The 12,263-nt window shown below is 45.9% G+C and overlaps 1 protein-coding gene across 3 annotated transcripts in view; it reads right to left on the bottom strand.

Moving 5' to 3' along the window:
- The window catches only part of map3k15 (mitogen-activated protein kinase kinase kinase 15), a 272,382-nt gene that overhangs the window by 16,739 nt on the left and 243,380 nt on the right, over window positions 1–12,263 (bottom strand). The gene's annotated exons all lie outside the window — the stretch shown is intronic.

Here is a 12,263-nt window from a genome sequence, read left to right as displayed (position 1 = left end):
ACATTTAAGGGCAGCACGGTGGCATAGTGGTTAGCACTGTTGCCTCACAGCGCCAGGGACCCGGGTTCGAATCCGGCCTCGGGTGACTGTCTGTGTGGAGTTTGCACATTCTCCCCGTGTTTGCGTGGGTTTTCTCCGGGTGCTCCGGTTTCCTCCCACAGTCCAAAGATGTGCAGGTTAGGTTGATTGGCTATGATAAATTGACCCTTAGTGTTAGGGGGATTAAATATGTGGGGATAGAGTGGGATATGTGTTGGTGTAGGGGTTACAGGGATCGGGTGGGATATGTGTTGGTGTAGGGGTTACGGGGATCGGGTGGGACATCTGTCGGTGCAGGCTCGATGGGCCAAAATGGCCTCTATCTGCACTGTGGGGTTTCTGTGATCTGTGATAGACAGATTTTTGCAAGATAAGGGAGTGAAGGGTTATGGGGAGCAGGCAGGGAAGTGGCTTTGAGCCCAAGATCAGCCATGATCTTATTGAATGGCGGAGCAGGCTCGAGGGGCCAAGTGGCCTATTCCTGCTCCTATTTCTTATGTTCTTGTGTCCTTATGTAACAGTTGAGCGACAATAGATGTATCTGTGGTCTGTGTTGCCAAACTGAGGGTAATCGAATTGGACAATTACATAGAATTTACAGCACAGAAAAGGGCCATTCAGCCCATGTCGATCTATGCCGGTGATTATGCTCCACACGAGCCTCCTCCCACTCTATTTACTTCAGCTCACCCTATTCATATATCCTTCTATTCCTTTCTCCCTATTGTACTTAGCTAGCTTCCCCTTAAATCTATCTATTGAATGTTGAGATCAAAGGCTGATGTCCATGCAGCTTTGGTTTGACAAGGCACTACAAAGTTCATTGAAGTTGCTCAAGTCACATGGTATAAGTTTGTACATCACAACGTGTGGCTGTGTTCTGTAGAATTACATCACTCCGCCAATGTGATATCAAGGTATTTGCAATCTGATTCAGTGGTCCTCAAATAACCATGTTTATCACTAATCAAACTCATCAACACTGGACAGTAGGACAAGTTTTGTTGGTGATATCTCAGCGGGTACCAATTTGTACAGCTGTCGTGTGATGCAGGTAGCAGTATGTGACTTTGCATGATTGTGTACAGTAACCCCTTGATAGATTATGCTTTGAGTTTGACTGGTTACTTGTCCCTGATGGAATTTAATATTCCTCAAAGTTTTCATTAAGGCCTGAGGCTGACACCATCATTTAGCAACACAGATTGGTAATAGTTTAATGCCAGATTGGTTCTTTAACAGCCATATTATTAAAACATTCAGGCAGTGCCATTGTTAGACGGCTGATCAGAGATACCACAAGACCTCACCATCACATTATTGCCCATGCCGGCTTCCTGTCTATTGTCACTTTTCCATTTGGAATCATAGAAGCACAGAAGTGTGCTGGCTCTTTGAAAGAGCTACCCAATTAGTCCCACTGCCTTGCTCTTTAGCCATAGCCCTGGAATTTCTCCCTTTCAAGTATTTATCCAACTCCCTTTTGAAAGTTGCTATTGATTCTATCCTTTCAGGCAATGAAAGGTTTTGCCACACACAGTAACAACATTTCTAAGTGTTTTTATCTCAGTTTTCCAAGGGCACCGATTGTCAGCCATACGGTACATGTACCTGGATCTGTTCAATCTTCCTGCTGTAACCTACTCTGTTACTACACACAGTTCGTCACTTCTCATTACTTAAACATCAATCACTGAATCCTCTCAGCAGTTACCCAACCTACTTCTTAATCAGTGTTCCAAAAGTATCAAGTCTGTTTCTGTGCCTACTTCAGCATTCAGCTCTCGGCACCACACAGCGTTGCCTTCATGGACTTTATTTCACATCCCATGGTACATCTCTCCTCTTCCAGGATAGTTTCCATATTTTTCTTCAAAAGCAATTCCACTTTAAACAATAAGCCTCCTCACCTCTTTCTCACACCCACCTTCATTGAGTGTACAACTTCACAGACATACAACTTTGTCCACCAATTCCATTTCCTCGACATCATGCCCATTTTCTTTAGCATTCTTGCTTCCTTTCACGCTCTTCCTCATACTACAAGCATAATCTTGGCAAGCAGAATCTGTATTCCTTCATCTCCCAGGTTCTTTAGTCATCCTGATGTCAGCAATTAAGAATGCATGTAGATTGGCACACACTGCGTGTCCTTTACCAGGTCCAGACTTGCATGCCTTCAGTGTCTCTGCTTCACACAGCTCATGACATGGTCTGATACAACCCTGTCAGAGATCTGTCCTTAAAGTAATCAGACACTTTTCCTTCAACCACACAAGCCTTTATTCCTTTTAGCAGTCTGACTCATTTGAAGGTTAAGGGGGATCTAATATAAATGCTCAAAGTTTTGAGTGGAAGATTATTTTCACTCATCACTGAATTAGTAACAAGTGGGGTATCAACTGAAAAGCATGAGATTTAGAAGAAATTTATTTACACAAAGGATTGTTAGAATTTAGAATGTCTTAGTGCAAGTGCTTATTGAAGCTGAGTAAATAATGACATTAAAGAGGGACTTGGTTAAACACTTGAAGAGGAAAAGTGCTAAACGGTACGGGGATAGAGTCAGTAACCCTAGAAACGATTTATCTACCTGAAATTATAAAGAATCATGAAGATTTCTGCACAGGGGGAGGCCTTTCATCCTATTGTACCTGTGCCAGTGTGAGCTCTACATCAAAACTACCTAGTCTAAATTCACTTCCTTGCTGTTCCATTGCATTAATACATTCTAAACTCTAATGATCCTTTGTGTGACTACATTTCTTATAAACCTTATGTTTTTAAGTGAATACCTCTTGTTGCCAATTCAATGACGAGTGGAATATAATCTTCTACTCTTTGCCCTCTCCAAGGCTTTCAAAACTTTGAGCTTTTCGATCAGATTTCTCCTCAAACTTCCCTGCTGCAGCAAACAAGTCTTTCATTATAACTAGATCCTCTCAATCCTGCTTTAATCCCAGTAAATTTACAGTGAACCTTCCATATAATTCCAGTATTTTCTGTTTTTGTTGCAGAATTCCAACATTGCAGTTTTTTAATTTTTTTAAATTTAGTCCTAGATGCTATTCAGGAGCAGATTATTGCCTTGGCTTGTTACACTCTTTAAATTTACTATCACAGGTCCTTATTATCAGCTCTTCTCTCCCCCCCCCCCCCCCATCTTCCATTTCCACTGATCGACTAGGATTCTTCTCTTTTGCTGCCTTTCTTTAAGTCCTATTTACAACTCACTTTTTCTGCGCTGATCCGCAATTTCCACTGTCTGCCCCTTTTCTTGTAATGGAATTATCCCAAACAAAACTTTTCCACCATTTCAGCCCCCTTCCCCATCTTCAAGCATTTCAGCTGCAGTTCTGCACAAGCTTGAGGCTTTTCCTTTCTCCATCTGTCTTACGGCCTGTTCAATCTCCTCCAATAGCACTTCTTGCTCCACCTCTCTTGCTACCTTGGTCAGCTCTCCAGTTAGCACTGTCACATTTTTAGCCACGACGTGAGCCATAGCTGGAACTACATCTCCTTATTCAAAATGGAAAAGGGGGGTAGCGCTGATATCAAAGGATGACATAAGGGCAGTAGTGAGGAAGGATCTTGGCTTGGAAGAGCAGAAAGTAGAATCAGTATGGATGGAGATAAGAAATAACAAGGGGCAGAAAACACTGGTAGGAGTAGTTTATAGGCCCCCTAACAGTAGCTATACCGTTGGACAGAGTATTAATCATGAAATAAGAGGAGCTTGTAACAAGGGTAATGCAATAATCATGGGAGACTTTAATCTTCATATAGACTGGGCAAATCAAATTGCCAAAAGTAGTTTGGAGAACAAGTTCATGGAATAAATTCAAGACAGTTTCATAGAATACGTCGTGGAACCAACCAGGGAAGAGGCTATTTTAGATCTTGTCTTGTGTAGTGAGACAGGGTTAATTAGTAATCTCATAGTAAGGGATCCTCTGGGCAAGAGTGATCATAATATGATAGAATTTCACACAGAGTTAGAGAATGACGTACTTCAGTATGAAACTAGAGTATTACACTTAAATAAAGGCAATTACATAGGTATGAGGGTGAGTTGGCTAAGATAGATTGGGAAATTAGATTAAAAGGTACGATGGTAGATAAGCAGTGCCAAACATTTAAAGTATTTCATAATTCTCAATGAATATACGTTCCATTGAGAAATAAAAACACCAGGGGAAAAGTGATCCATGTGTGGCTAATGAAAGAAGTTAAGGATAGTATTGGATTAAAAGAAGAGGCTTATAATGCTGCCAAGAAGACTAGTAAGCTGGATGATTGGGAGTTTTACAAACCAGCAAAGGATGTATATAACATGCAGGGGTGAAATTAAAAAGGGAATTAGGAAAGCAAAGAGAGGGCATGAAGAAATATTGGCAAGTAAAATCAAGGGAAATCCAAAGATGTTTTATAAATACATAAAGAGCAAGAGGATAACTAAAGAAAGAGTAGGGCCTATTAGAGACCAAAAGGAAGCTTGTGTGTGGAGGCTGGAGATGTGGGTATGGTTCTTAATGGATACTTTGGGCTGCATTTTGCCAGCCCCGAGGAGGCGAATTTGAAGGCGGGTCAGGTGGGAAATTTGTAAAAAATGGCGGTGGGTTCCGATCCTGCCATCAACCCGCCTCTGCGCAACTTTCCCAAATGCGGGTTTGCAGACTCCATTTCGGTCCCGCCTCCAAGTGCCAGGATAGGCCCTTAAGGCACTTAACTGCTACGTAACAACCTCTATAATCCCATTTTGAAAGGCCTTTCAAATTTTGCCACATTTCCAGTGTGCTGCACGTCTCTCCTGAAATACGCCAGCTAATCCTGTCGAGTTCACAAGTGGCTGGCTTCCTAATAGCTACAGCGCCACCATAAAAATGGAGTTTTCAACAAGGATCAGTTGCAGGTGGCAGAACTTAGTTTTTTCAGGTCCACTGATTTTGGATGTGGTGAAGCTGAGATGCATCTCCACTGTGACCTCCTGGGAAAACCCTCTCCCCACATTGACTGAGCACTTCCTCAACTGAGATATCAACCAGCATCATGGGAACCATTTATTTCCTTTCCTCCTGGACCTCAGATTCGGACGAAGAGCAGCCGCGGCAGCAGCAGAACCCGGAACAACAGCAGCACCAACAGCAGCAGCAACAGGAGCGCCAAGCTGCTGCTCACCCACCTGAAGCTGCACAGGCCAGAAGGCGCCAGCGCAGGGAAGCACGTCGCTGCAGGAGATACCCCCAAAACAGGGTTTACAGACAAAGGATGAGCTACCTCAACATGATTGAGCAGCAGTGCCAAAGGAGGCTGAGACTTTCGCGAGAGGTAGTGGGTGACATCTGCGCAATACTGCACCAAGACCTGGAGCCCAGAGGATCGGGTGGACAGCCCTTAGCAGTGCACGTAAAAGTCACCACCGCACTCAACTTTTTTGCTTCAGGCTCATTCCAGGGATCAACAGCAGACATCAGCGGCATCTCCCAGTCGCCCGCACACACTTGCATCATGCAGGTTACCGATGCCCTCTTAGCCAAGGTGCACAATTACATAAACTAAGCGTGCAGTTGGATTTGCAAATATGGCAGGCTTGCCAAGGGTGCAGGGCATCGTAGACTGCACACATGTGGCCCTTAAGGCACCCCATCACAATCCAGCTCTTTTTGTCAACCGCAAAGGCTTCCACTCCCTCAACGTGCAGCTGGTGTGTAAACACAAGAAGGAAATTTTGCATGTTTGCGCCAAGTACCCTGGCAGTTGCCATGACTCGTTCATCCTGTGGCAGTCTAGTGTGCCTCCGCTCTTCAGTCCGCCAAACCAACTTTGCGGATGGCTACTTGGAGACAAGGGCGATCCCCTGAAGACGTGGCTAATGACGCCGTTGAGGAGGCCATCCAACGAAGCTGAGGAGCGTTACAACTCCAGCCACATTTCAACCAGATCCATTATCGAGCAAACCATTGGCTTGCTGAAGATGCGATTCAGATGCCTTGATAGATCAGGTGGAGCCCTGCAGTACTCAGCAGCCAGGGTCTCCAGAATCATTGTGGTCGGCTGTGCACTTCACAACATGGCACAGCGTCGTGGTTTGCAGCTGCCTGAGGGACAAGTGGCTCAGCGCATAGCCTCCTCAGATGAGGATGAGGGTGAGGAGGAGGAGAGCGAGAGCGAGAATGAAGATCTTGCGGAGGCGCATCAACCAGCGGCAGCAGCATGCGAGCACATTGCTGCCTGGGCTGCAAGGAATGCACTCATCTTGGCCAGATTTGCTTAGGTTGCCCAATCAAACACATTTGGCTCGCAACTTCTTACCACACCGTAGACAATGGACAAGAACCTGCGGCTTCCTATCACTCTGACCACCATACTGACAATTCCAACTCGCCCTGAGCCCTCAATGTGGAACTTCCATTTCCGAAATGACACAGCCCAGAACTTCAACAGTTTGCCGTCACTTCATTTTATTACATTGACTAAAGGATGGCACTTAACAATTAAACACAGCAGAACACCCAAGTGACTACCCTTTATCTTCCTCTTACACGTGCTCCTACTTGGTGCTTCCCCTGTGGCTTCAGCAAATGTGGAGGCCCCTTGCCCACTTTTATGCTGCTCCTGCCTCGACACCTTTGGCAGGCATCCTCTGGGGTTGCGAGCCTGTGAGGGCTCGCCAACAGTCTGCTGCTCCTGCGGCTGTGCAGGGGATGATACCCATCTCAGTTGGGTGAGGACTCTAGTGGGGCTCTGATGGAGGGCTCCACAGTGGCATGGGAATGTGAGTGCTTGGAGAGGAGCCCCCACTTCCTTGTTGTCTGCCACCAACATCCCTCTCATGGGTCAGCCCCATCTCAGAGCTAGCAAGTGGCTCAACAGCACCTTGCTGCACTTCAGGGAGGCCATGAGGACCCGTAACTGCACTGGCAGACCTACTCCAGAGGACTTCCATGAAGCTCTGGTTTCTCTGCTCAATAGCTGCCCATCGCTCCTCCAGAGAGATCAGTCTATTCTGAACATTCACCATGTTTTCAACACTCAGGCGACTTAGCTCCTCCATGGCCGTAGCCATCCTCTCCTCTACCGTAGCCATCCTTTCCATGAAGGTAGCCATCCTTTCCGTGGTGATGCGTTCATGTGCCAATGCCTCCACAAAGGCTCTGCTCATGCTAGCGATGGACTCCTCCATCCTTTCCATACTCGCAGTAACCCTGGAGACAAAACCTGCCAGAGACTCCAGCACCTGTTCCTGGAGTTCCAGCACTGCTCTCCTTCTGGATGAACCTGGAGGCGCAGGGTCGACATGCAGCTGAGCCGAGCTGGGAGCACCCTGTGGCCTCCAACGAGGACTCTCCACTGCTGTCCCTGTCTCCACCATCTGCTGATGCTCACTTGTGTGCTGTGATACACCAGGTGACAACTCTACTCTATCTCCCGAAGGTCTCACCGAGGTGTGAGTGTCTGCGCTGGTGCTGGGTGCACTGAAATCTGCTGACGCTGCACCCTCAGAGAGTGCAGGTTCCTCTGAGGATTGTTCTGGCTCAGGCTGTTCCTCCTGGGCAGTGGGAAGGGGGGGCTGTCGATGATCTTGTGGGGGAGTAAAGGAATGAGTTAGATGGGATTAGATTAGACAGGGCTTGATGGCCGGCGCGGACGCGATGGGCCGAAGGGCCTCTTTCTGTGCTGTATAACTCTATGACTCTATGACTTGTGATATAAATGTTGCATGCACATGGAATTGTGCAGATGATCATAAGTCAATCTGTTTGAGCATCAGAAGCCATATCAGTCACTCATGCAATGTCATTCACAGAAATCACAGAAACTCCACAGTGCAGATAGAGGCCATTTCGGCCCATCGAGCCTGCACCGACACATATCCCACCCGATCCCCGTAACCCCTACACCAACACATATCCCACCCTATCCCCGTAACCCCACGTATTTAATCCCCCTAACACTAAGGGTCAATTTATCATAGCCAATCAACCTAACCCGCACATCTTTGGACTGTGGGAGGAAACCGGAGCACCCGGAGGAAACCCACGCAAACACGGGGAGAATGTGCAAACTCCACACAGACAGTCGCCCGAGGCCGGATTCGAACCCGGGTCCCTGGCGCTGTGAGGCAACAGTGCTAACCACTATGCCACCATTGAGAGAGATGCAAAACTATTCTGTCACCAGCTTGCTCTGATGCGCCAGTCTGTCCGTCCCCCACTTCCACATCCTCCTCGGCTCCCACAATCTCTAGGGCCGCCTCCTCAGCGCTGGTGAGATGGGCTATTGAGGGTGGCCCTCCTCCTGTCTTCGCCCTTTCCCTCTTATTGTGGGCTCTCTTTTCCTGCAATGAGGGACACAAGTGGAGTTTGAGTGAGAATGATGGAGTGAGTGTAGATAATCCATAGCATAGATGCTTAGAAGGACACAAAGATGGAGTGAGGTCCCAAGACCAAGGGCCCTCCCTGTGTGTTGTTAGTTGTTATCATAGCATAACAGTGATAGGAAGTGTGAGGGCAGCGTAGTCGAATAGTGAAGTGATTGTGTACATAGAGAGAGAGGGATGGTTAAGGGTGCAAGGGATGTAAGGGTAAAGTGGGATGTGGAGGAGGAGGTTGACAATGCAGAGTGCTGGTGATGAAAGGTGATGGGGAGCAGATTGACGGTAATGGTGGTGTTATACGCACTTTTCCTGTGCGGACAAGGTCATTAAACCTCTTTCGGCACTGCAGCCAGGTTCTGCTGCACATTGATCACAAACTGACCTTCTGTGCCACTCGCAGCCACACAGCCTTCATCTGCGGGGAAGGTTTTTTCCTCCCAGAGGAAGGAAACAGCACCTCCTTCTGAGCTCTGGCTCCCTCCACCAGAGCATGGAGGGAGTCATCATCAAACTGGGGTGCGGCCTTGGACCTTGAACTAGTTATTTCAAGAGGACAAAACCTTTAGAAGATTCGCCAATAAAAGTTCTGAGGCAGAAAATGAACCAAGGCTGCTTGCAGCCCTTAAATGCAGCTGCATAAATGACATCATCAGAGGTGAGTTTCAGGGTCAAAAGACTAATTGGGCCAGGGGTGCACACACGCTGGGAATCAATTGCCCAATTAGGGCAAAATAGCTAAATTATCCCACCTGACATCGGAGGCAGGAGCGGGACCTGCCGACCACCTGACCCGCCCCCAACCCGACACCAATGGCAAAATCCAGCCCTTTGTGTCTGTCTTCACAAATAAGAGGGACGATGCAGACATTGTAGTTAAGGAGGAGGAGTGTAAAATAATAGATGAGATAAACATAGTGAGAGAGGAAGTATTAAGAGATTTAGCATCTTTGAAAGTAGATAAATCGGTAGGCCCGGATGAAATGTATCCCAGGCTGTTAAGAGGAGCAAGGGAGGAAATAGCGGAGGCTCTGACCATCATTTTTCAATCCTCTCTGGCTACAGGTGTGGTGCCGGAGGACTGGAGGACTGCGAACGTTGTACCGTTGTTCAAAAAGGGAGAAAGGGATAGATCGAGTAATTACAGGCCAGTCAGCCTAACCTCGGTGGTGGGCAAATTGTTGGAAAAAATTCTGAGGGACAGTATTAATCATCATTTAGAAAGGCACGGATTAATTAAGGACAGTCCGCTTGGATTTGTTAAGGGAAGGTCACATCTGACTAATTTGACTGAATTTTTTGAGGAGGAAACAAGGAGGGTTGATGAGGGTGATGCATTTGATGTAGTCTACATGGATTTTAGCAAGGCTTTTGACAAGGTCCCACATGGCAGACTGGTCAAAAAAGTAAAAGCCCATGGGATCCAAGGGAAAGTGACAAGTTGGATCCAAAATTGGCTCAGTGGCAGGAAACAAAGGGTAATGGTCGATGGGTGTTTTTGTGACTGGAAAGCTGTTTGCGTTCCCAGTGGGGTTCTGCAGGGCTCAGTACTTGGTCCCTTGCTTTTTGTGGTATACATCAATGATTTAGACCAATGTAGAGGGCATGATTAAGAAGTTTGCAGATGATACAAAAGTTAGCTGTATGGTTGATAGTGAGGAAGAAAGCTATAGTCTGCAGGAAGATATCAATGGACTGGTCAAGTGGGTAGAAAAGTGGCAAATGGAATTCAATCCGGAGAAGTGTGAGATAATGCATTTGGGCTGGGCTAACAAGGCAAGGGAATACACAATAAATGGTAGAATACTGAGAAGTGTAGAGGAACAGAGGGACCTTGGAGTGTATGACCACAGATCCCTGAAGGTAACAGGACAGGTAGATAAGGTGGTTAAGAAAGCATATGGGATACTTTCCTTTATTAGCCGAGGCATAAATATAAGAGCAGGGAGGTTATGCTAGAACTGTACAAAACACTATATAGGCCACAGCTAGAGTACTGTGTACAGTTCTGGTCAGCACATTACAGGAAAGATATGATTGCACTAGAGACGGTACAGAGAAGATTTACAAAGATGTTGCCAGGACTGTAGAATTTCAGCTATGAGGAAAGGTTGGATAGGCTGGGGTTGTTTTCTTTGGAACAGAGGAGACTGAGAGGAGATTTGATTGAGGTGCATAAATTATGAGGGGCCTAGATAGAGTGGATAGGAAGGACCCATTTCCCCTAGCAGAGAGGTCAATAAATAGGGGGCATAGATTTAAAGTAATAGGTAAAAGGATTAGAGGAGAGTTGAGGAGAACTTTATTCACCAAGAGGGCGGTGGGGGTCTGGAACTCACTGTCTGAAATGGTGGTAGAGGCAGAAACGCTCATCACATTTAAAAAGTACAGGAAACTTTTTTTTATCCGGCACCGACGGGACCGACGTGGTGCCGGTTCATCAAAAATTCCGGATAACCGAGAGCTATAGTAAAAGATACGGCGAGCTGAGAGCTCCGTATAAAGCAACAAACCCTGTTGCTTAGCAACAGGTGCAGAACAATGGCCACAAGTTCCAAGCGTCTCTGTAGCTTAGCAACAGCTGCAGCCACACCCAACTGCACAGCAACAGATCGAGGAAGGCAAGTAATATGAAGTAAAACTTACCTGAACCTACTCCTGAATTTTGCTGGTTAACCGAGATTTCCGGTTATTTAGGTGCCGGTAAATCGAAAGTTTCCTGTACTTGGATATGCATTTGAAGTTCCGTAACCTACAAGGCTATGGACTAAGAGCTGGAAAGTGGGATTAGGCTGGATAGCTCTTTCTTGGTTGGTACAGACAATGGGTCGAATGTGCCATAAATTTCTATGAAATTTCTATGAAAGGATGACCAAAAAATTGATAAAGAGGGAGAAAATAGAATATGAGAGTAAACTAGCAAGAAATATAAAAACAGATTGTAAGAGCTCCTACAAGTATGTAAAAAGGGAGAGGAGCAAAAATAAGTGTCAGTCCCTTAGAGGCTGAGACAGGAGAAATTATAATGGGGAATAAGGAAATGGCAGAGACATTAAACAAATATTTTGTATCTGTCTTCATAGTAGAAGACACAAAAAAATACCAGAAATAGTGGGGAACCAACGGTCTAATGACAGTGAGGAACTTGAAGTAATTCATATTAGTAAAGAAAAAGTACTGGAGAAATTAATGGGACTAAAAGCTGACAAATTCCTCAGACCCGATTGCCTACATCCAAAGAGGTGGCTGCAGAGATAGTGGATGCATTGGTTGTGATCTTCCAAAATTCCCTAGATTCTGGAACGGTTCCGGTAGATTGGAAGGTAGCAAATGTAACACCGCTATTCAAGATTGGAGGGTGGGAGAAAACAGGGACCTACAGGCCAGTTAGCCTGACATCAGTCACTGGGAAAATGCTGGAATCCATAGTAAGGAAGTGGTAACAGGGCACTTAGAAAATCATGATATGATTAAGCAGAGACAACATGGTTTTATGAAAGGGAAATCGTGTTTGACAAATCTATTAAGAGGTTTTTGAGGATGTAACTAGCAGTGTAGATAAAAGGGAATCAGTGGATGTCGTATATTGGGTTTTTCATAGGCATTCGATAAGGTGCCACATGAAAGGTTGTTACACAAGATAAGGGCTCATGGGGTTGGGGGTAATATATTAGCATGGATAGAGGATTGGTTAACGGACAGAAAACAGAGAGTAGGGATAAACGGGTCATTTTCAAGTTGGCAGGCTGTTACTAGTGGGGTGCCGCAAGGATCAGTGCTTGGGCCTCAGCTATTTACAATCTATATTAATGACTTAGATGAAGGGACCAAGAGTAATGTATCAAAGTTT

The sequence above is a fragment of the Somniosus microcephalus genome, chromosome 14, assembly GCF_052327205.1.
Source record: "Somniosus microcephalus isolate GS21.2 chromosome 14, FLI_Smic_1.0, whole genome shotgun sequence".
Taxonomy (NCBI): domain Eukaryota; kingdom Metazoa; phylum Chordata; class Chondrichthyes; order Squaliformes; family Somniosidae; genus Somniosus; species Somniosus microcephalus.
The sequence above is the reverse complement of the archived record's forward strand: the minus strand, read 5'-3'. Positions and strand labels throughout refer to the sequence as shown.